The sequence below is a fragment of the Pelecanus crispus genome, chromosome 3 (assembly GCF_030463565.1).
Source record: "Pelecanus crispus isolate bPelCri1 chromosome 3, bPelCri1.pri, whole genome shotgun sequence".
Classification (NCBI taxonomy): Eukaryota; Metazoa; Chordata; class Aves; order Pelecaniformes; family Pelecanidae; genus Pelecanus; species Pelecanus crispus.
The window spans coordinates 93,736,132-93,757,331 of record NC_134645.1 but is presented as its reverse complement, the minus strand read 5'-3'; positions in this window follow the sequence as shown (position 1 = coordinate 93,757,331).

Below are 21,200 nucleotides of genomic sequence, written 5' to 3'. Positions count from 1 at the left end.
CATCCAAAAAAGGGTGCCCGCATCCAAACTACACGTTGGGCATGGTGCCTGGCCCGTGCTAATTCTCAAAACATGCCCAGGAATTGTTTGGAAGAGGCCTGGGCCGACTGCCCAGGCAAAAATCATTCCAGGGACCGCTCAAACAATTTAACAGTGTAGACAATGAAGTTAGTGCCTGGGCCTGTCTTCTGGCACTGTGTAATTTCAGAGCCTGCAACTGAAAAAAAAAAAAAAAAAAAAAGCTGTTTCTTTCATGAAGCATACTTCTCTCTTAGAGTGGCATAAAGTACTTCACATCTACTGCATGCTAAGAGTGTCTTCAGAGATCAAAAGCTTCTGGAAGTCAAAGTACATACAATTTATTGTGTCCTGGGAACACTGCAAACTGAGCACGTGGAGGTATACTAATGAATTGATAAAGGAAAGATCCATTTGTAATATTTGTCACTGCATGCTCAACACATGGAGATTTTTGCAGTGGGCAGGGTTCTAGAGGAGCTTAGGCAAGCCCAGGTACCAAGGGGTGTGCAGAGGAACAGGCTTGCACTAGCCAAGCCATAGAAAGCATTCAGATGAGTAATCTAAAGCCAAACAGCTTTCAGGATGCTGGGGCACCATATCCATGGTGGTAAGCATGGTTTTCACTCCTTTGGTTTTCTCTTTGTGAGGAGACCGCTTACTTATGAATGAAGAAAAAAAAAAAAAGAAACAACAAACAAAATAAACAGGGAGGATTTAAAGGTTCCTGATGCAAACTATGCACTCTGGCCATTTTAAACAAAGTAAGGAGAGAAAAAAAATCTTCTCCCATTTATCCTAGCTTAAATGCTAAGAAACTGGAATAAAAGTTTCTATCAACATAAATTGTTTTTCAGATTTCAACAGCCATGGAGACACCACAACACAAGATGCTTTCAAAACCCCTTTTCTTCTGATTCTCTCTTTTTTTTTTTTTTTTTTTTTTTTAAATTAGTACTAGGAAACTGCATGGTATAGTGCTTCTGTAATAACCACAGGCATTTTCTACAATAACTGGCAACATAGCTGGCTTTAACAGCTTCACTTATCAGCATACACATGTGCACAGCCACAGGATAATGGTATCTTACATGGCAATAGTCAATGTATAGAAACTCAAGAGTGGAAGGGATCTCCTGGACAGCTGGCTTCAGCTGTCTGCAACTGCAGCTGACCATGCCATATAGTTCCAGCTGTTTATCAAGTTCCATCTTCATAACTAGGTTATTTACCTCCAAGACAGAGATGTTCCTGAATTTTTCCTCTCTGACAGTCAGAAACCTTCTTCTACTTTTCAGACGGAAGTTATTCACAGTGAGTGCACACTGTTGTTCCTCATGCCATCATTGTCATTGCTAAAATCTCTCTGCTCCCACCTCTGCTATTTGCAGAGACAAGGCCTATCCCACTCTCAGCCTTGGCACAAACCAAATCGCTTTACAATATGTCAACACCGTTAGTGATAAAGCTTTTTGCAATATTAATGGCAAATCTTCAATAACTAGCAAGTATCTTTTGACATAAAGCTATCTCATCAAGATATCAGACTAGCTTGACATAGTCTTCATTTGGTAAATAGGTTGCATTTTTTGCTTTTCTTTCACTGAGGTAGCTTTCATTATTTATTCTAATACTCTGCAAACCACCCAAGTCAGACTAAAGGACGTGAAGCTGCCTTTTTCCCTTTCATAGATATTATTTTAGGTATTACAGCAAGGGTTAATATAAGGATAATCTCATTAGTTCACAAAGACAGTGTTAATAAAAACCATAAAAGTCCTTTATCCTTTATATTTTCTTATTTTTATTTTCAGGTTTATTTGGGGGGGGGTGTTTGGTTGTTTGGGGTTTTTTTCATTAAAATATGTATAATGAAAAAGTCAGTGATTAAGCTAGTCCAATTCTGAAGAAAAAAATAAAAATTTAATTTTTTAACCTTCAGTTTTTCTTTAAGTTAAATTCTCGAATAAAGAGCTTTTTATTATAAGAACAATTTGTGTCACTGACTTTTCTGTAAAGAAAAACATACAAAATCCAGATTTTTTTGCTTGAGAACCTTGTTAACACAGGTGAATTTCATAGAGAAGTATGCCCAGATTGGACCCTGCTATGACCTTGTCTTTATATGTTTATATTTTGCAGCAGCAAATACCACTGAATGAAAATCCACAGGAATCTCAATCTACTACTTTAGTATGGGTATCAGTCAACAGGTTTAATAAGTTGACTTTCTAAGATTCAATTGACTTGCAATTCTCAATGGATATGTGTTCTTCTGCCTCTAAAGCTGAAGTGCTCTTAGCAGATTGTAAAAGAAAAGGTTGTTTTTTTTTTTTTTTTTCATGATTGAAAACTCTTTAAGCAGCCTCATGGATTTAATTTAAAGGATCTGGCAAAATGAACACTCAATGGAGAAAGCTTCAGCTGAAAACAATCTATTTGTGAATGCTATAAGCAAAAAAAAAAAAAAAAAAATTGGACTGGAAGTTAGACTCTAACCATACCTCTAGCAGCCATGCATCCACCCAGATTGCTGAGAAATTTTCAAAGTAGCGCAAGTACCCTTGATCTGTGTATGCTTACTACTACATTGCATATCATGTGTATGCGTATCACGTAAGACGTATCATGGGTCAGTCATCTGAGCTGTTGACTGTGGATGCTGCTTTCTAGTAAAACCGCAGGCAGAAATACTATTACAATTATGCCGGCGCTTAACCTCATTTCAGTTCTTTTATATTTATGTTTTGCTGTCTTTCCAGAGCTGTGCATCTATTACAACAGCCTCTGTATTTGGGCTAAGTTTCAACGTTCCTTCTAATTTTGCATAAATCACAAGCCATGGCTGCCTGGTATCCAAATTAACTTTTTGTCATAAGCAGCCTTCACCACTTCCATCAAACATAGGCCCTATATCTGCAAATGATTTCTTCTCTCAGTTCACAGATTCTTCTGATTTTCCTTAAATTTTCCTTAATATACATCTGTGTGCCATTTAGCTTCCTGCCAGCAGCTACTTTCTGAGACTACCGGATGCAGTCCTTGCAGTTTGTTTTCTTCTGGTGTCCCTTCTTAATATCATGGTCTTATATTATTTATAAAAATAGACAAATAATATTATTTATAAAAATAGACATAAACACCAACCTGTACATGCACCTGGGTATTTGTATTGATTTCCAGTATAACTATATTATTTATCTTTACTATTTTCTTCATGCTTTCCTGCTCATGGTTAGTTTCATTGGTTTTCTGTCCCCTACCTCTTCAGTGAGTGCTCAGATTTGTGCATAAATTTATTCAATAGTCTTGTGAAACTTAAACAGTAAACTCTTCAGGGTATGAACTATTTGCTTCTCTCACATTTGTCTTTATTTGGTTTTGTAGAGTGCTAGGCATGCCTACGTTTGAAATGTTAAGTGTAAGGGCCAATGGCATTAACTCCTCAAACCCCAAAGTCACATGCCAGTTTGATTCTCAGGCTGTGTATTCTGCATAAAGTATGCTTCCCACAGTCCAGGGAACAGGTTGGATCTAGGCACTGGATTTGTGCCTCTCTTTTAATTTAAACATAGTGAAGTATCAAATGTCTGGAGGAATATGGCATGTTGTAGGCACAAATTGTTACCTTAAGCTATTTGAGAGGTGCCAAACAAGAGCAATGTTTTGAACTTTTGTCATTTTCATTGCTGTGGAGATGTGCAAGCTCACATTCCCCACACACCCAAAACTTCCACTGGCTCCTGATGCTGCTGCATAGAAGCAGCACAGACTTGATGAAAGTCTGCAGAGAAAAACTGCCCTTGGAAAACTATCATGGGAGCTGATTTTGTCATCAGCAGAATCACACAGGTTCTGCTGAATGTTTACAGTAATCCCTTTTGCTGAACATTCAGTAGTTTACCAAACAGAAACACTTTATGTTACTAATACCATATTATCTCCTGGTAATTTGAAAATAAAAATATGTCACAACAGTAGAATATCTACAGTAACATATTATACATATTATTAATCCATTTAGACATCCTATATGATTAAACTACTGTCCAGTATCTTAAACATTCATTTCTTTTAGTAAAACAAACTTCATTTCCAATTCCCTTTCCCAGAGCAGCTATACATGTCCAAAAAAAAGAGGACTAAGCATTACTGCAAGAGAAAATAAAGATTAATCAGCCGAATAGACAGAGACCAGAGATTACTTATGAGCTGTGCACAAGGGAGATTCTTCTTCCCATTTTGGAGGTGTACTCCCTAACAGTGTTGAGTGCCCATCCTGAAGTACTCACATTTATTCAGGCCTCTCTGTCCTGACAGCACTTTATGCGCCTGTGGTTTGGAAGCTACAGTCCTCACCCTGTAAGCTAACGTGAAACTCAGCGCTCGTTTAGGAACAGCTCTCAGAAGGAGCTGTTGAAGACTCCAGCATGCCAGGACCTCCCTGCCAAACCCAGCTCTATGGAAGCACTGACATCTCTTGATCCCATCAGTTACAAATTGCGACAACCTTCCCTGCATTACACCTCTGGACCCTTCCACTGTTACGGTTTTCTTCTGTTCTGACCTACTTTGCACAAATGTTCATCCACTCATCACTGACAAAACTACAAATCACATTTTCCTTGCTTTCCTTGCCCTCTCTCCTCATTCCCTTCCCCACTTGCACATCATCCCTTTCTCCTTTTTATTGTTATGCTTTTTCACTTATAAATAGATGTCTTTTTGTATCTGACCTTTGGTTTGCAAAGCCTTCTCCACCCTATGGCTCAGGAGAGGCCATTTTGGTCTCTCTGGTTTTGCAGTTCTCCCAAGAATGTAATTTCCTTGGGGAAAGGAAAAAGAAAAAGGAAAAAAAAAGAAAGAAAATCTTCCCCTTCATATCAAAATCCATTCATCCACTTCTAATTTTAGTTTCCCTTAGTGAATGCTATCCTGTAATTAAAACATTGGCAGATGAGAATATTATAGAGCTTTCCAGTTCAACTGAACATTATTGTTAAATGTGACAATCTTGTGTTTGACAGTCTAGTAAACTGACTGACTGAAAACATGTAGGGCCATCCAGATTAAAGCTTCCAGGGATCACTTTACACTGCATCATTCAGACTCCATTTCCACAGGTAGTATTTGCAACAGGACCAAAACCAATGAACAGCAGACAGAGGCCAACATACCAGGACCAATGCTGACATCTACCAGCAGATGATTTAACTTCCTTCTCACAGGGATGCCGCACACTTTCTTGGAAGCCCTTCATTCACATATGTACTGAATGTCAAGCAACAGGACCGCTGCAGAACCAAACCACCAGAATTGTTTCCTTCCCATGAGCTAAGTGTCCTTCTTCCACAGACCTCCCAGTTTTCCTAACCTGGGAACAAGATTAATTTTTGCCTTGTTCAACAAAGCAAATGCCAGTCCACAGGCATAGTCCTACATGCATTTTTGCTAGTAGCAACACTGAGGCAGCATTACAGAGGTAGGAACAAATGCCTGGGGAAGGGCAGCACCTCTTAAACAGGCTTTATGCCAGGTCAGATAGTTTCAAAAAGGAACTATCCCATGGCATAGAAACAATATGAACTTTTTACAGTTGACATACACCTGTGAAAGAAGTAAAAAGGGATTTTGCCTTTTTCACATCAGCAAAATGCAAGGGTACAAATTCTAGTTAGTTTTCTACCCACATATTTTAGAGATTTTAGAGATTTTGACAACTGAAATCATACAGCAAATACTTCTGTCAGGTAGAATGAAGTGGGCAAGCACAGGGATATGAATAAACTTCAAAGAGCAGAGCCCAAGAGGGCATTAATAATTTTATCAGTCCCTAGAAAATCAGCAAGGATGTGTCAAGGAACACCCACAGCATGGCACATGCTAGCTACTTACTTCCTCCTCTCATCTACCTTGCAATGCAAAATCTTGTCTAAATTTAGGTGGGTGCATCATCTTCCACCTTTGAGTTTTCTCTCACAATCAATACGAGTCAGAATCTCTCATAAGGCACATCAGGCCTTGGGGAAGGTGGAGGGAGAAATCGTTCATATATCTTAATGCTGCACTGCCCTGAGGTAGGAGTGTGGGGCTATGCTTTCCTCTAAAAGAAGGAGGGAAATCGTAAGACACTGGCTACAATTCTGTGCTTTGCTTTCTATGCAGGGGAAAACATATTTTTAGATAAAGAAATAAAACAGGGTTGTTTAAATAGAAAATGAGGTTGGTTTTTTGAGTTTTTTGAAAACCAGATGTCTTACCTTTCAAAAAACTCTTCAAAAAACTCTAGCTCTACATTCCTAGACCCCTAGCTTGCATTAATATTGTACTGATGCAATATGCTGGAGTAAAACATGAATAGAAGTATTTCATAGAATCATAGAATCATAGAATCGTTTAGGTTGGAAAAGACCTTTAAGGTCATCCAGTCCAACCATTAACCTACACTACCAAATCCACACTAAACCAATCAAGGGTAGACTAGACTAAACCATGCCCCGAAGTGCCACATCTACCCATTTTTTGAACACTTCCAGGGATGGGGACTCCACCACCTCTCCGGGCAGCCTCTTCCAATGCTTGACCACCCTTTCCGTGAAGAAATTTTTCCTAATTTCCAACCTAAACCTCCCCTGGCGCAGCTTGAGCCCATTTTCTCTCGTCCTATCGCTAACTACGTGGGAGAAGAGACCAACAGCCACCTCACTACAACCTCCTTTCAGGCAGTTGGAGAGAGCGATAAGGTCTCCCCTCAGCCTCCTCTTCTCCAGGCTAAACACCCCCAGTTCCCTCAGCCGCTCCTCATAAGGCCTGTGCTCCAGACCCTTCACCAGCTTCGTTGCCCTTCTCTGGACATGCTCCAGCACCTCAATGTCTTGTGCTGTTTCAGTTTTAATCTTATTTCTCTGTTACCACCTTAATAGCTCTTCCTTTGGGAATCCTGTTGTCACCAAGCTCCTGCAGGTGTTTGCTGGTAAATTTACTTGGCTTCCCAGTCCCTGTACAGATGGTGTGTTGTCCTGCTTGTTTTGGTGTTAGGTATCCAAAGGGGATGGTGGGTTAAAAAAATCAGTTGGTGATTGATGTATCTTTCAACCTTCAAATATAGTTATTTCACCCAAACATGTGCAGTACCAGCCTGCTTAAAGGCTCCTGAGTAGTTAAAATAGGCGTGTTTTGCCTCCAGTGAGTGAATCAGGGCTATGACTGAGAAACACCCAGTATATCATGTGTCTGTAGTGATCCACAGAGCAGAACCTCAGTGTAAGCACCTGGAAGGAAAGCAGGTTCTTTGCCCTGAGAGTTTTTTTACCCTGGTCTCATCCACATGCATTGTGGCATGCCAGGAGGAGGCCTGCTCTCTCACTCATTCCTCCTGCCTGCATGACTTGCCTGCCCTGGGAGCCTTCAGTGCCTTTTACAAACTCTTTTCTCATACCTGGGAAGAAAGGGTTAGCCTCACAGATTCCAGTAGTAATAATGCATTGGCCAGGTCTTGAAATCCAGCATCTCTTTTGCATGTTCCCACCTCCTGAGAACGAGTTCACTATCTTAATCCCAATGTGTGAATTGCATATCAGAGGAGAACATTACACACCCAGCCAATGTGCATAGAAAGCAGGGTGAATCCACTAACTGATACGTTACTACTTGACTAACTTGCTGCCGCTTGCTGTTATAGGAGTATTCCCAGTGAAGGTATTCAAGGTCATCTTGCACAGAAAAGAGACATATCACACATGCATGTATATTGCTCCTTTAACTACAGCTAACTTTAAGAAAGCTGAGTTAATATTGGCCAAACTAAAATCAAATATTCCAGAGACTGAAATTACTGTGCAGGAGAGCTACAGAAGCTGTCCAAGTGGTTAATTAACAGTGCAAGCAACAAAGCAACAGTGGACAAAATGTTAGTGGTGGAGAACAACTTAGGCATCCAGTTAGAGACACATTTCATTGTTCTCTATTATTTCAAAAGCAGTCATCTACAGGACCAGCCTGCTGCACATGGGTCTCCTTCTTTTGCCCTGAAGGATCTTCCCCAGCTCATCTAGATGGTACTTGCCTTACTTTAAGGTTAAATCTAAATTAAGTTCAGATGTGTATGTGCATATTCTTGTCAGTCATATTCCTATAATTGGTTATAGAAAAATAAAAAAGTCAAGCTGCATGAATAGAAGTGTACAAACCATATTAAGCTGAATGGGAGCTTCTGTTCGGGTTGATCTAAGCACAGTAATTACATGGCAGTAATGCATAGTAAAATAGGTTGTATAGATTTCAAGTAAATCTCAGTTTTCAAGTTATGTACATGAGTTCATACCTCATATCTTATTGTCTAGGATTAACATCATTACAGTTCACAACCCTTTCTTCAAGAGCTGAGTTTCCAACCATTAATATCATTCAGATGTCCTGAATTGCTGTTAGATAGAGGTCCAACAGTATTAATTTTACCCCTTGGCACAGAAATTTTTTCAGACAGTGACAGCTCTTCATGTAAAAATGTCATTCATGTTTGACAGCGATCCCTGTGCAGCCAGTCTTGAAACCCATAAATTTTCTGGGCACTAAATTAATTTGCTAGATTAGTAACATGTGAAGCCTGTTCAATATTTGCAATATTCTAGCTTTTTTTTTTTTTTTCTGAAAAACATACTGTTCTTATTGTTCTTATTCGCTATAGCAGTGTTTGATCAACCTTTTTCAATGTTCAGATCTGTTCAAAGCTATCCAATGGAGCTACAGATCCCTGTATAGTAAATTTGAACTTGTAATTTTGTTAGTTACATTTTGGAAATTCATTAGAAGTAGCCAGCAGACCATGGCTCGAAAAACATATATCACTCTTAGCCTGTTTTCAGAAGCTTTTTTCCCTTTTCCCTATCCACAATGGGGGTTTAAAGGCAGCCTACTAACTGGCCCACATGCAGCATAAAATAACATCCTAACCATCCTTAACCTAAAATAAATGCCACACTTCAGCCCTCAAATGAAAAGATTGATAACTCCAGTGGTCACTAAAAGAGTCAGTCTATGAACAGAAGTGAATTCCACCTAATGGGTGCTCACTGTTTTTGCTCAGCTTTTTCACCCTACAAAATTCTTCCTTTCTCCTTTTCTCTTTCACACAGAATACTAATCCTTCCTACTCATCTCCTGGGGAGCTTCATGCATAAAGCAGAGACCCATCCCATGAACAAATGAGAGGGAATTTCCAATTAGAGCAACACACATGATTAAGGGGTTAGAGAGACTGACTTACTGTACAAAGAGATGTTTTATAAGATAAATACAACACACTTGTCTGACGAAGCATGGATTAAATTATGAAAAAGGCGTGATAACCATCTTTCCTGTAAACATTTGAAGGGTATAAACATGAAGAAAGGGTATGAACTTTACTAGTTTACTTTCTTGCATAAGAAATAATATCTTTGGTCATGAGTGATTACAGCCAGTGAGGAAGGACTCCTATTTCTGGCCCAACAAAACTTTTATCAGTTGCCCAAGTAGCTGTGTGCACACTATGAAATCGTGTCATCCTACAGCCCAGTCTAGCATGGGGGCAGCTCTTGGGCAGCTGCTTGTGAAGACTGGAGAGGTACCAATCATTTTTCTAGGTATGTGCATGAAACTTCAGGTGGAGCCAACCAGGATAAGAAACACTGCCAGGGAAGGCAGAGTAGTCAGGCTGTATTGTTCTGGGTGCATTCAGTAACTCAAACCTTGCATTGAAATGCAGTTTATCTCCAACCAACCTGACCTTGTCAAAGGAAATAAGCCCCTTCGGCTTTTAATATTAACATAAATTATAATCTATTTCAACACAGTGACATCTCAGCACAGGAAGGTATTTGGTGAACACATGTTTATTAGCCTGCAGTCTGTCTTCCCTGTATTTCTTTCATACTAGTCTTCTGGCGTTGACTCCAATCTCTCCACGCAAACAGGTACTATACAACTATATTACTCACTAAAATGACAGCTAGTTTTCCTCACACATGATATAAATGGTGAGTCTTCAGGGGGACAATATACAAGATGAGGATGCTGACTTTGAGACAGAAAATCGATCCCATGCATGATAGGACAGCATGAGAGAGAAGAGAGATTTTTGTGGAGCGCCTTGGTCTAGCACCCACTAATTACCTCAGGAAAACTCAGATCAAAGGAAAGCAGCGCCATTATTTCTACAAGTGAGACAATTCCAGGCACACCCTCTCCCTGCATCTGAAGTGCAGAAAGCAAACAAGACAGGCTGTTCAGAAGAGATCAATGCATGGTGGAATGGTGCTCAAAGACAAAATGTGCACTACTGAGCAAAACTCAGTCTGTGTGGTCACTTGAACCATGCAAAATTAACAGATTACACTTTAACCAGGATTGAAATTACTGCAAATTGTTTCTGTCTAGCTGCAAAGCATTTCAGACGTTTCAGCTCATTTTGTAATGGTCATTTCTTTAGGCTTCTTAAAGCTAGAACCATTTCCTAGAGAAAAACAGTAGCACCACTGCCCAAAGCAATTAAGACAAGACTGGATAACATTTGCTGTCAAAGGCAGCACAGCCTTAGCAGTGGGGAGCAGACGTAAGAGATCTTTCCATAAATATCTTCTGTGCTTTATCAGAAAGAGATTTCCTTTGGTTTTGCTACATTCTTTTTAAATTCATGTTCCTTTATTTCTGTGTCTGATGTAAATTCAGAGATTATTATATGTCTCTTTACACACTACTCTGTGCTTTACAGTCCTTTTTCACAATACTAGTTTTTAAATCCTTTTGAAGCATTACAGACTCAACTGAATCCACCAGATGACATCTCGTAGGCACCATCATAGAAATAGAAAAAGGGAGAGCAGGACTTCATATCTGAACTGGAATTCCACTCCATGCAAACTGCACCATCTCAATTTCAGCACCATTCAGTCTTATTAAAAAAAATCTCATTTTAATGCACAACTTACTTATTCTCCTTGCAGCAACAAGTGCAGAAAAATGTGTTAGTACCTGTTTCACACCCCTTCCTCTCTGACAACAGACCATTAGACAGTCCACTAGACTGGAAGAATACTTAGCTGTGGTTGACTGAATGCCTGCTTTCTTCTCCTTCAGATTCCTCTTTGAAATGTGTTTTTCTCAGTAGCAGTTTATTCATGAGTTTTGCACACCCTGTACAGGTCCATTGTCTCTTGTTTTTTTGCTTGTCCGTATTGTACTGCACTTCCTTTGTGGCAGTGTTTGGAACAGAGAAGAAAAAAGAGTCCAGTCAGTCCTGACCTGAAAAGTTCATGATCTAATTCAGAGCATTTCTGGGATGAGAAGTGCTGCATGCCCAGAGCAGAAGAGGCTACACTTGATGTGAAGAGGGAGGCAGGACTAACAGGGTTGCTCAGATACAGTGCAGACCTCTGGAACAAGGTGGCCCAGGAACAGACATAAGCAGGACCAAGCACAGGCCAAAGCATCTCACAGGTGGCCACAGGCCTCTCAGCAGGGCAGCTAGAGTCTTTCTGGATGAGTCTCTATCCTGGACAGAGCAGTAGTCACAATACCTATCATTAAAATGGATCAGCTAGGGACCTGAGGTCTGGATCTAGTTTGCAGGATTGATTCACTCTGACATCCTTGCCTTTTCTTCAAGGTCTCACCACCTTTTAGCAGCTCTCCTCCTTTACAGGAGATCAGTCCTTGCCCTCAAGGGAGGAAATAGCTCATGGTGTATGTCTCAATAAATGAATTGAAGAAGGACCCCAAACTTCTAGCCCACAGGCTCTTGGATATCTGACCTGAATAGATGGACAGCTCAGGTTTCACCCAGCAAGCCCCCCAGCTGTGTGATCCTCTCCCCTGGGCACAATCCAATTCAACAGAAAAATTAATTCCAAAATGATTCACAATGAAGTGTTTCATTCATTCTGAGGAAAGAGTTTTCACAACTTTTTTTTCATGGGGAGAGGGAGAAGAGATATTTCAGCTTTCCACCCCAGTTCAGAGTGGAAACAAGTACTGAAACATTTGCCCAGAAATAAGGAGTTTGGGTGGTTTTGTTTTTCTGTTTTTTCTCACCTTGATTTCTCTATTTGTAAGTGAGAAGGAAGGTGAGAAGAGGGCAGAAGACAGATACGGCAGTGGAAGCTGGGAAAGAAATGCAAAGGATTGTGTTAGCACTGTGCATCCAGTCTGAATTAAGGAAACTGCCATGAGTTCTTAGACTGAAACACTGTAGGTGTGTAGAACGCATGCACTTACACAAGCAGAAGAAATTTGTTGCTTGATTTTTCTTTCCTTTTTTCCTATGAACATCAGAAACATGAGTTTTGCCCCTTGCTAGAGGCCTGAACTCCTGTTCTGGTGAGCGTTCTGGAGTATGATTCAGAAAAAGTTCTTTTTTGTCACTGGCCCCATTACCTAATGTTTTGCAGCCCTGCCCAATAAAGATTTATTCATCTCATATGTTCCTGGTTGTGACCTTATGTTCAGCCGCAGTCGGATTGCTTTGCGCTCCAAGGCTCTCATCTCAGCATTCCAAACCCAGGAACCGCTGCGCCTGGGAAGACCAGCCTGCAGAGCTTCACTGGACAGTAAATCAGGCCTTGAAGGCCCAACCTTTTTAAATCAAGTAGTCAGCCTCATCTGTTTTGTTATTGCACTAATACTGCCCTGAGGAAAATCACAAATAAGAGTCCAATATATTTCAAATATGTTATTTAACTGAAGCATGTTTTGTTTAGATTCAGTTTGAATATTGCATTGCTTAACTTTTCTTTGAATACCCTTTCTCTATGTGCTGTTTATGATGAATGCCTCTGAGTCAACTTTTGTACTGAAAATAAGAGCCCGCCATGAGGGTTTACATGACTGAAGTGGGCACTGTACTCAGCCCTCTTGTCCAGACTTGTTTCACACGTAAGTTTTCTGCAGTTAAATCTTATCCTTCCACAAACTACACACAGCTGTGCAGTTCAGAAAATGTGACTCAAAAGTTTTCTTTCAGAGTATTACCCTCCTTCCCTCTCCCTTGCTGGCTAGAAGTTCATGGGGATCATCCCCACACTTCTTTTAACCCCTTCAGTATTCAGTCCCTTAATCCGGCTTAACTCTACTATGTTTCCCTCCTGGTGAAACCCCATGGCAATTCTTGTGCTGAGAACTAACAGCGGTGCTACTTTCTCTGCCCAGGGAAACTCGGAATAACATAGGAGAGGCTCAGTGCATCCCATCACACAGCTATAAAAATTTACTGCTGGCATGTCTTAGAAAAGGTGGTGTTTCAGCATCATGAAAACAGTTCAGAGCTATGCACCTTCCAGTAGTTATTTGACAATGATCAGAAGATCATTGATATTAATTACAGCTAACTTCTCCTACTCACTGTGCTGAAAGTGAAGCTCCAACTATGCCAGATTAATGGCCCTTTGCTACTTAAGAGGTTCTTTATGGCTAATTTGTCACTATCCATCAAGTTTTGTTCATGCATTTACTCAACAAAATGAACAGGGCTTTAACAAGGGAAGGTGAGATAGTTAATAAAAAGTAATGAAGGATATTTCTGAGACACTCTGATGAACTCAGTACTTGAACCTTTCAACTTCCATTTACCCAGGAGAGCATTTGATGAGATCTTCCAATTTTCTGTAATCATTTCAGTCAGTGTATTTTTTTTCCCTATATTTCACTATCTGTAATAAGAACTAAGACACCAAGCAATAAGGAAAATAAGCTGTCAGCATTACAGCAGTGGTTTTGATGGGGGGGCTAATAAAAAAGTTATTTTATCTGTGCTGAATTCACTGTGGACTTTTCAAGGGACCTATCTTTTGCTCTTGGCTTAAGTAGCAGAAAGTTGTGGTTGATGTGTTGCTGGTATCTGAAAAGTACTTTTCATTGATTTGAGAAGGAACACATGTGAAACTGGAATCATTGTGTGTTTCTTCAAGAAGGAAAAGTTCACCATAATATCGAGCCTTTCCCTCAGCTTTTCTCTGTGAGAGAGAAATCAGCTGCATTTGACCTAAAAACCTCAGACCTAATTTTGAATAACTACAGAAAAACAGTTTTTAACAGGATTGCATTTCACTGTTTCAGACAAATGTGAATTCCTTTCCCTTTGCGTGGATTTCTCTAAACAGGGAAATCCAATTCCCTTTGGATTCTTCCCCTCTGAGTGAGGATGAGACTGAGTCATCCTCCATTTGTTTGTCTTTGATGACGAATATTACTCTCGACTTCCAAACAATGTCAGCAATGAAAACAGGGCATCTGGAGCCTGGTTCAGTTATACTTACACCCTTCCAAAATACTACATAGAAAATATGCATATGCTTAATTTTAAACACCTGGATAACTCCACTGGCTTTAGCTGGGATATTTCTAATATTAAAATTTGCTGAATTAAGACCATCACACTTCTTAAAGCTGTGCCCCATTTGCAATAATAGTTTAGCATTGGTACAGCTGTGGCATTCCTGGTGGTGAAACAGGCTTAAAAATTTGTTAGTTTAGACATAGGCTCCTGGGAGCACCATGACATTCATGATTTAACACAGCCACTTATGATGTTGCAGGTGCCACCTACATCCAGGTGGGTAGGTCTTTGGACAGGCCACACTTCATGGTCCCCCTGCAGAGAGCACTGCTAAGCTCTTGGAAAACTGCTAATTCCATTTGTGCACCTGTAAGTGCAAAATGCAAGGTGTATGATGGAAATGTTCAAAAGCATAGCCTGCTCTGCAGCAAGCAACAGATCTAGTTTGGAATTTAATGTCTTCTTTCTTTAGTGATTCAAGTATGGTTTAATCTGAAGCAGTGATAAAAGTAGAATTCTGGAACTTCAGCTATCCAAATTAAAGGCAAATAATTCTCTAACAGACTACAAAAAGCCGCACACAGAAAATATGAATATTAATGTATTGCAGTTTCAGTTGTCAGAGTCTTTTCTCCTTGCCGTCTTTTGCTCTGCTCAGCAATGAAATAGGCATTCTGTTGAGCCAGGCTCTTCTCACAACAGACAGGATGAAATTGCTTCCCTGGTTAGACAGCTCACCCTTGAGGTATGCTCAAAGAATATCCTTTTTTGCACATCTATACTGCAGCTTCTAATTAGGGAGGCAACATAAGCAGCAAGAAGCAGCGGGGGAAAGAATACGATTTTCTTTCTCTCCAGACAGAAAATTCCATGCTGACAAAAAAGTTAGGATTTGGCAACTCAAAAAGTTTCTTTGCTTTTATTGTGCATTCATGTGAGAGAATTCACATACATGTGCACAACCAACTCCTTTCCTGGAGGCTGTTGGAACTGCAGCTCTCAGAACTTAAACTATTCAGAGCTGGAAATGTTTGTTTGATCCTCTGCAGTAACACTTTTATGGAGAAAAGCTCTTTTCTCCCAAGAATATTCTCATCTGCAAATGCAACACAGCCTCTTCTCCATCTGATAGTGGTTTTCCACTACATTCAGTCTGGGCAAAATAACTAAACGAATCCTGCTGTTATTTTTACTTGCTGCTGAGTGTTGATCTTCTGTAGTCATTCCTAATGCAATATGAGATGAGAAAAAATAATTTATTTTTAAAATAAGGGACAACACAAATACACTGCACAAGATTATTTCCAAGTTGCTGTTCATCATCAAAGTTTGAGACAGCCTGATAGTGATAAAGCAACACCAAGCAAGGAACAACTCAGGTTAAATATCCAGGAAAGCTCTATCTCAGATGGGATTCTAAACAATGCCTTTGAACAAATCTTTGGGAAAATCACCAGTAACACTCCTATCCCCATAGTTCATGACTTTTTTTGAGAATACAAAACTGACTTGATTATTTTCAGGCTTGACAGTATATTAGTCTGTGTTCATGCTTGCAATAGATTGCAATGCTTTAATAATATGCCTGTTGTTTACTTGGAAACAGAGGCTAAGCAGCACCTAACTCAATCCAGCACGAAAGCTGAAGCAGGTTTGTGTTAAGTTTGAGCTCTTCATGCCACCTTTGCAGTTTCTGAGTTTTTCTTTAACTTTTGGCTTTGTAGCCTCAAAGTAACTTCCGTCAAAATATCTGAGCATTGTCAGGTTTCAGGTCAAAAGTATGTCAAAAGTAGAGTTTTACATGATTTCCACCCAACAGTAAATCCCTCCCTACATCTGATATTCAGCCTAAGCTCACTTGAAAAGTTGTAGGTTTTGCGGTGAATATTTCTCACAGCTCTAGGTTGAAGAAAGCTGGAATGTTATAGTCCTCTCAGTGGGTTTCATCCAAATCCCAGCTAATTTGATAGGCGTCTTTATGACTATGAGGAGAAGTGGATCAAGGCAAAGATTTTGCTGGTGTGCAGAGTCAGATTCTCAAACAGTATGCACAGGACAGTGCCAGACAGAACAATAAAACAAAGTAGCAAGGTAACAATAGTCTTTTTTTTTTTTTTTTTTAACTTACAAGTTTCAAGTAGCAAATATTGAGGGCAAAGTTCCTGAGAAACACCTTATGAAACACATTTCTCCTTTTAGACTCATTACTACAGTAAACATCATTTTAGAGTCACAGCAACAAACATTTTCTGCAGATTGTTTAAAATTGGCTATTTTTCACCCTCAGAGACAGCCAATTCCAAAACAAGGATGACACCCCCAGGTAGATGCTGCTCGCCTCTGGGCATGCATTCTGGCATAGTCTGGAAAGACAGCAGCACACAGCTTGCCTCACCAGTGCATCATTACACTTTTCAAATACCCCAAGCATACAAGCTATCTGTTGAGCAGCCAGCTATGGAGGGACACAGGCAAGGATATTTCTGGAGTGTCCTGCTTAAAATCACAAGGGTCTAATCCACAAAGGGATTTAGACACCTAAGAGTCTCAACACAGTAGTTCGGCTGCTACCTGCCTTTAAGCATGCCCAAAGCCCCTTCTTTCCTCTGTTTATCCCAAGAAAGTCCCCTGGGCAGCTGCATTTCTGCAAATAAGTGCCACAGAGCCTCCTTTGTCCCAACTACACAGAGCACCACCCTAGGAAAGTTCTGCACCAGAGGGATGTGAGACGATACATGCACTTTCCTCCAGCATCAAACACGCATAGCCCAGACAACAAAAGCCTTGAGCTGACAAAAGAAGATCTTTGTCAGAGGTGTGGTATGACCATGTGCAACCTATGTCTGTGCAAGGGGACTCTGGTGGGTCTGTTATATGAATGCAGCTGTAAAAGCAGTAGCTTTGGATGACAGGTAGGGCCCCAACCTCATGAAGGAGATGATGTTTCATCCCACTGTCAAACTGCCAAACTGTTATTTAGAACACAGATTGCCTGCTCCAGGCTCAGGCAGCAGTTTTCAGTGTTGGTGTCAGCCTTGGATGCTTGGAGAGGTCCTTTTAGGATACACATACTCACTGGACATAAACTGCCTCACACATAGGAATGTGCCTTTTCAGTTTTGTCTCTCATTGTCTTAAACAAGGGGCAAAGAAATTATTTTACAACACATTTCATGAAAAGGAAATAAGTTAATTTCCTTTCCTTTTCCTTGCCTTTTTCTTCATAACCATTATCCAAAGGCCATGAAAACAAAAGTAGCTAAATACTAAAAGTTAAAAAAATTAAATATTCCCCCCATTTGAAAATTTGAATTACTAACTCTTGTCTGTAGTGAAAAACTTTTTGCAATACTGTTTTTAATTTATCATGCAGAGTAGATTAAAAAATCTGAAGAAATTACATTGAAAGCATTGCAAACCAGAAAAAAATCTTTGCAACAGTCCTTATTTAAATGATAAGACCTCATATTGCAAGTTGTCTGACATCCTACCTGTATGTTTGATCACCAGAGGCAAAGATTCTCCTTCAAGGTAGAGGACATTTACAGTTTCCCATCACTCAAAGTGTCCTACAGGAAGAATGATACACCTGATGGTAACCTGATGGTAATTTCTGGGCAGGCACATGGTCTGTTAAGATGCATCCAGAGGACAATTTCCTGATCCTTATAGGCTTAACAAACAATACAGCTTGTTACACCAGTTGAAAATGAGGCCCTGTGGATCAGTTCTGCAAAACCACAAACATACCATCCAATAGAAAGGATTACTAACCTCTATTCAAAGAGGGCTCTCTTGGCAGGTTGTGTTACGCAACTTTTCCAAAAAGCATGTTAGATATTGGCAGACATTGAGAAATATAATCCAAGGCCTTTTCTCTCTCTCTCTCACTCTTTTTCTTCTTTCTTTAATAGTCAGTCAATTTGGTGTCCTGGAGAGAGAAAAAATGTTCCATGAAGAAATCACTTTGAAGCTTAATTATTCACTGCCAAAGTACTTGGGACACTCCTTTTTTCCAGTCTTTCTCTAGCTCTTGTTATCACTACTGCTGACTCATCCCCTGATGCCGAGGGAAAAACAGTTTTATGGAAACACAAAGAGGTCACAACTGAATTATTTTGGCTGTTATAAATGGCTCTGCAACTCATTCTCTGCACTGCTATGAAACAGATTTTCATAATTTCTGGATCAAAGCTCATGCACCAGGGCACAAGGATGCCCAGAGTAGTGGAGAAGCATGTAGCCTTACCTCTCAGGCAGAAGGAGCACCTCTCACCCAGCTGCGGTGAACATCGTTCTCCTGCGTACTGCTGAAGCAGTACTCCACAGCAACCCTATTCAGCTTTCCCTCGTGGGAAAAAAAATATCTCTAAACTCCCCTGTAAGTGCTTATGAGGTGCAGTAAATCAGGACTGATACCTCAGGACACTTCTGGAGAATATAAAAGCTCTGCTCTATTTTTTCCTCTACCTACAAAACTTGCACGGAGATTTTCTTTGTATAGAAACAAATAAACCATTGAATTATTTCTCCCTCCTTCATAAAATCCCATGTACTCTCTGCACATATATGCACATAAATATATTTGAAAGCAAGCTAAGTAATTGCAATAAATCACTATTTCAGTGAATTTCACCTGCGCTTGCTGTCTGCAAATCTTTGACAGAGAAGTTATGAAATAAAGGGTTTTAGCAGAAGTTATTTGTAAATTCCTTTAACAAAAAATGTTTGGATATTATGCTGTTTGTGAACAGTTCACTGTACATATTTGTAACAACACTGTGTGTAACTGCATCCCATTAATCAATCAGATGGTTTTGTGTCTGTTCCTTTTTCAGAGGCAGAACAGTATGTGATGAGAATATAAACAGCCTATGCAGCTGAACATAGCACTGACCTGCAGTGAATATTTAAGCCTTTGTGCTTTTCTCAAGACTTCTCAAGATTATTAATCAAATGAGTGTGTGTGTGTGTGTGTGTGTTCATGTTAAGATGCCAGAGATAGGTCAGGAAGAGACATAAAACTGAAAAATCACTTCTGACTTTCAAGAACCACTCCTGGATATTTTCCTTACCATGAGCCATGAGGCATATGTGAGCTAGTAGGCTGTTTAGCTAATCCTCATCTGGTGAAATTAAAGAGCATTTTACAGCCCGCACACTAAAATGAGTCTCAAATTATTTTTAGGCAAAGTGACATAGTCTCAGGAAGAGAGGGTAAGCTTGCTCCTTTCCTGAAATAGGTTCGCCTTGCAGTTCTCACCCTCATCCCACAAAGTATCCCACAAGCAGCTGAGCAATACATTCACTGGACTGCTGCATTAAAGGGGCATGGTGCCAGCCTGAGGACAAAGGCCATTGCTGGTTCATGTTGTGCATGAGACCATCCTGGAGCAGGTGTGCCCTTTTCCCATCACCTACTGTATTAATACCTTCAAGCGAGGCAGGCAGAGGAAGGCTGCTGATATTTGGCATCCTCTTAGGTTTTAGGCATGGGACGGTTGCTATGTGATTACCATTACCACATAGAAGGTCGTTCTGGACAGAGCAGAAGACAAACTTTGGCTGCTTAGGAAGTAAAAGACTAGGATGCCAACACATTTTAAGCATGTTCAGCATTAGGTTGCAGCTGAGAGAAGGTCTTGTAATGTTAGAAGCAAACACCTACTTCTCTCCTAAGTCCTATTTCAGATGCCCTCTTCCTTGAATCAAGTTCTTCGTGCACTTTGCTCCATCTCAGTCAGTTACTTGGAATTGCCACTGAAATTTGGAATATTTTTCATAAAGATCTGCTGTGAGAAGGCTGGAATAAGCATAACAAAAAAAAAAAAAGCAAGAATAAATCTTCCCAGAACATCTTCAACTGAGGGCTGATGGCTCAGATTACTGTTGGCATCAGCTGCTTCTAAGCATTTCCAGTCCTGGCATTCATGAGAGTAGTGATAAAATATGCTAACATCTGTCAATCCCTATTTCAACAGTGGACTTCACAGTTGAATAAACATACTTCTAAGCACCGCAGTTTGATTTTCTTTTTAAGCACGTAGCTTCTTTATCCCTTCACATAGAAATGGCTTTCATAGGAAATTTAAAATAAATAGGAGAGAAAGTTCAGTATAGACATGTGGTGTCCATCAAGGAGAACTTCCAAATCAGCAGGAGTTTTCCTTCACAGAGCTGGAAATCATCACCATACCATCATCAACTGCTCATTTGGATCCTACCAGCTACCATGGCTGAAAGCCATTAGCTCCCTTGTCTGCCAGTTTGACCAATGGCACTTTCAGGACTTTAGTCTCCAGAGGCTGATAAAATGGGGAAAAAAAAGTAACCTGTCATGACGGGTACTTGCCTGTTTGTATTCCCAGGCATGGGTCTTGAGCTGGTTACTCCTTCAACTGCTATTAAAATGTCAGATCACCATAGCAATCACAGTAGAAAGGTTTGCTTGCTATGACACTAAGGATTGCTCTTGGCCATGCATCATACAGAAGCACAGGGCACACTTATCTCCTCACATCAGATGGGTGCACGTGTGGCCACTTAAAATTTCCAGTGATGAGCCGTCTTTTCACTTGGATGGCTTGTTTGGAGTCAAGTCAGGGTAAGCATTAGGTAGCATCTCCACAAGAGATCACTGTGTCTCTTCTGTCTAGTCTGTAGGATATATGAAAAAAAAAAATGGGTGCTGCTTCTCATAGGTAACATCACACATAATTTTCAAATGTCCTAGAAAGAATTAAAAGCATCACTAGCTCATAGCTTTACTCCAGAACACATTTATTTCTAATGAAAAGCAGTAAGTGTCCTTCTGATATGTTTATCTGTTCCTGTAGGTTCCTTCTGAAATCCTTTCCTTTTTTTTGCCTGATGT